At 44.2% G+C, this 4,413-nt stretch overlaps 1 pseudogene; it reads right to left on the reverse strand.

Annotated features, from left to right (window-relative positions):
• Window positions 1-2,605: 2,605 nt before the first annotated feature.
• LOC109026462 (wee1-like protein kinase) lies at window positions 2,606-4,111 on the reverse strand (annotated as a pseudogene).
• Window positions 4,112-4,413: the final 302 nt, after the last annotated feature.

Raw genomic sequence — 4,413 nt, forward strand, 5'->3', positions numbered from 1 at the left:
ATCAGGCCCTAGTCTATTCACTGCTGGCAGAGGGTATGCATGTCATCCAGCATAAACACTCAGACAGGCTCACAGTAGGGGATAAAGCTCTGGGATTGCTGCAAATTGAGGCTTAAAGGGAGAGTAAGAACCCTTCAGGTCCAGACACAGTCCCTGTGCCCACAAGTTCAGCATAGCAAGAGGCAGCACAATTGAGTGGACAAGTACACCTACCCACCCACCTTCACTCCTCACCCTCCTGCCTTTTCTGTGGGCTAAGCAGTCCTGTGAGACATGTATGAATCTGAATGACAGAGTATGCAGGAAAGAGAGAAGGGAAGGTTACCAGGACTGGGCCCAAGCCAAGGATTTGACATCACCTTATTTGCCTACTATAGGGATGAACTATGTGGACAGGTGGCTGTATTATTACACTATATTAATACAAATACACCTCCCAGCCCTAGAAAGTAACATACAATTCTGCAGCCAGGAGACGTTAGAATGCTGCTGGAGGATTCCAGGATCTCAGAGGCTGGATTTCAGAGTTCTGAATTTCAGACTTTTCAAGGACATGTGCCCATCTGGGCTTCAAGCATAATAGACTATACTTACCAGATGGTGACTGTGTGCATGCCACCATAACATGTTACAGTATTAACTCACTTAAGGGACTCCATGAGGCAGGTACTGCTGTCTTCACTTTACAGAGGACACTGAGCACAGGCAAGTAACTTGCCCATGGTCACAAACCTGGAAATAGCAGAGCAGCTGGGATGTGAACCCAGAGTCTGTGTACTTAGCCACAGTGCAATCCTGCAGAACTACAGAACAAATGTATGTGTGTGAGCTCTGATGGCAAGGCAAGCTGGCTGGGTTTAGATCCTGGTTCCTCGACTCTGGGGCAGCATGGTCTTGACCTGCCTGTGCTTTAGTTTCCTCCTCTGTAAAATAAGCATAATAACAGTGTCTTCTGGGTTTGGAGCTGTCTCCAGGTTTAGCCTCCTTGTGTTTTTCTGTCCCCTTCACACTCTGGCCTCCAGCCAGTCCTGCTTATAATAAGCTCCTCCCATTCCATACCAAGGCTCTGATAAATTAATGTCTGTGCAGGGTGTGAATGACTGACAGCAACTAACTCAATTTCCTAGCAGCCTAATCCAGAAGGACGCCTTCCTAAAAATAATATTCTAATTTTGGATAAATTTTAATTTATTAAAATTATAATTTTAATTGTTATTAATTCCTGGGGACAGGCTGGTGAAAAAATTTCCTGGGGACAGTCTGATGTCAAAAATCCATTTCGTTTACAGGATTACAAGAAAATAAGAACTATCAATATCTCTAAAAGACCATGTTCACTTGCAGTGTTTATGAGGTTAAATGGTTGATGCAGGATAAAAGGCTTTCATTTGGCTCCTTGACTTTCTGGGTTTTTGGATTTTCCTGTGTTTGGTCATCACCTTCTCTCTCTTCCTCAGCATGGCTGTGCTTGTTCCCTAAACCCACACCTGTGCTCACACCAGGCCTTCTGCCTGGTAGTCCAACCCATAAACCCTTTTTCTTTTTTTTTTCTAGACAATTAAGTTAAACTCAGGGTGACTTTTAATATTGCCAGTCAATATTAATAAAACACAAGTCAAAGACAAATACAAACATTTTACAACAAAATCAGTGAGAAAGAAATGAACAAATTCTTTTTTTTTTTTTGCAAAATACATTAGCCAGTATTAGTAGTCAAATGGCTAATCACAGAAAAAAATCTATTTTGTAAAAAACTTGGAATGTCAGAAGTAATTCTGGCATTACAAACAGCTGTGTAGAGGATCACCAAGATAAGTTTATATACACATACACTTGAGAGAAACCAGACAAAACATTGAACAACAGACTAACAATACGATCAAATACAAAATTGGGAAGGAGGTATTTTTCTAGGAGTCAGGGAAGTTCATTACCAGAACAAAATTACAAAACTCAGTAATTATTATACTGGATTAATACAAAATTCCAAAGCTTTAAAGTTCAAAGAAAAAAAAAGGCCAATAGCTGCTTTTCATCAAGACCAGCTGTACACTTTACATATTTGTTTCAAAAAGAAAGCCTATTAACAACAGTAATTGTTTAATGCTAAAAGTTTACAGCAGAGACAAAACTGAAATAGCAAATTTATAAGGCAATACTTCCGCAGAATTATCATCCCATGTCTCATGCTAAGGCTACAAAGTGCTCCCAGTTGGATATACAAGTATAATTCACTTAAAACATATATACAGAGAGAGAGAGAGAGAGAAATTTCATACACAGGTGCATTGAAGGCTGAGTAGTAATGAGTGGTTTTAGCATTTGCCTTATTGAGAGAATATGTTTGTCATCAAGCCCTTGAATCCTTTCTTCAGGTCACCACGGGAAAAGATACCTTCATTACAGTGCAACAGCACACTGAGAGCAACACACCACCACAGCGGTTAATTTTGGAAAGACTGCGTTAACATCCACCAGTGACTGACATTTTACAGAAGACAGACTGGTAAGACTATATAAAAGCCTGAAAAAGCTATGGTCAAAATACAGTTTTCAATTGTAATTCACAAATAAAAGTCCTAATCAGTAAAACCACTGACACCAATAGAGAGAGTAATTGCAAATTGGATTCTAGCAGTGATTTCGACCTAGCTTGCTTTTTTCATAGTGTTTTTTGCGGGATGAGTAGGTGGTAAATGAGTAGTTTACTAGAAGGCTGACAGAGCACTTCATTTTCTTTCTAATAAGCCAAGATGTTGTGTTCCTCTGCGTGGTGGACCTAGTGGCCTCTGATCAGTGAAGAGTGCTCCTTCCTCAGCTGCAGCCTTTACCATCTATGCTCTCGTGAGTTCTTTTTGTAAAAGTGTATTTTTGAACGTTTCAACATTCAATCCTATAACAGTGGTTCTCTACTCTTCCTAGAAGCAGACAGCAGCAGTGAATGCTTTAGAGGGCCATTGCTGAGGGTCTTCTCTCTGGATATGAATGAATCATAACTTTTAGCAACTCTGTAAATTCTTGGGAAAGCACTTGTGGTATCTGAGGTAATCTATTCTCTCTGATTCTATGCCATTGGTCTCCATTCCTGGGAAGAGCACAGACCAGCAGCACAGACCACTGTGAGGGGAAGTGCAAGATATCTGCTTTTGGTAGATGGTATAATTCTCCTGTAAAACTTCACTTGCAAAAAAAAAAAAAAAAATAGACTATCATTCTCTTCAACTTGTGGGTTAGAGATCCTTGTTACATACCCACAATCACGAATTTTACACGTAAATTTGTTGGATGCCCAGTCATCTTCATCTCCTTCTTCAGAGGCAGCACTGGGGATTGAGGTTTGAGACATGGATATATTACAAGGTTCCTTATCCATGTGAATCAAAGACATTGAATGAATATACCTCGAGCCCCGGCCAACTTGCAGAAGGAGATCCTTCAACTCTGCTTCTTTAAAGTAACTCGTGATTCGGTAATTTTCACTTATAGCATCAACAAACCTTCCACCATCACGGTATCCATTCTGTGTAAGCATATGAGCATCTGCTCAAGCAGACAAGTGTCAAAGTACGCGAATGCCGTCCGAGCACTGCCCGAGCATACACTTCTCTCAAAGGGTTCTGCTCATCAACGGAGCCGGCCAGTGACTTTTCTGATCGCTTAATGGCATAAATACATGTATCCAGCCTCTCCACGCTGTTGAAACACAGAATCAAATTCTGCAGAGCCCATTTTCTCTGGCTCATGAAATTCTGTTGTAGGCCGAGAGTTCACATCGCTTTCAGTAACTGTAATTCTCTAAGCAGGTGTAGTTTCATCTTCAAACTCATCATCACTGGCTTCCATGTCTTCACCGCAGGAGTCAATCCCAATACCTCCTCGTTCTACCACGACGCTGTCCTAGCAATGACGCAACACAGAATCCGGAGTAAAAAGGTGAGAATTCACTGGAGGAATCTGTCGCCGATCAAATCCCTTTTGCTGATATTTCTGTGTCTCTGAAGAGGGAACTAAGCAGAGGTGAACAGAGCTGGGATCCATCCCTGGAGCTTTGGAGCGCAGACTCTCGGGCGTGTGGCGGTGTCAGAGCCGCGCTTGCGGGAGGACTGCGCGGGGCACCCGGGGGTCCCACAGGGACCAGCAGACGCCCCCTCCGTGCCCGGCGCGCCCCGCAGCCCCGCACGAGGCGTTCCCAGAGCCTCAGCGCCCCGGCTGGGAAGAGCCGCCCAGGAATCAGGCAGCCGCCGGGCCTCCACCTGCGACGAGGAGCCGACCCGCCGTATCCCGTGAGTCGCCCCGGCCCGCGCCTCCGCGCTGGGCAGGGCCCCAGCAGCTTGTCCTCCTCCAGCTCCCGGGCTCGGCCCGGGCTCCGTGGGGCTCCACGCGGGCGGCAGCGGCCAGCGGTCCCCTGAAGGG

This window comes from Gorilla gorilla, chromosome 3 (genome assembly GCF_029281585.2).
Source record: "Gorilla gorilla gorilla isolate KB3781 chromosome 3, NHGRI_mGorGor1-v2.1_pri, whole genome shotgun sequence".
Classification (NCBI taxonomy): domain Eukaryota; kingdom Metazoa; phylum Chordata; class Mammalia; order Primates; family Hominidae; genus Gorilla; species Gorilla gorilla.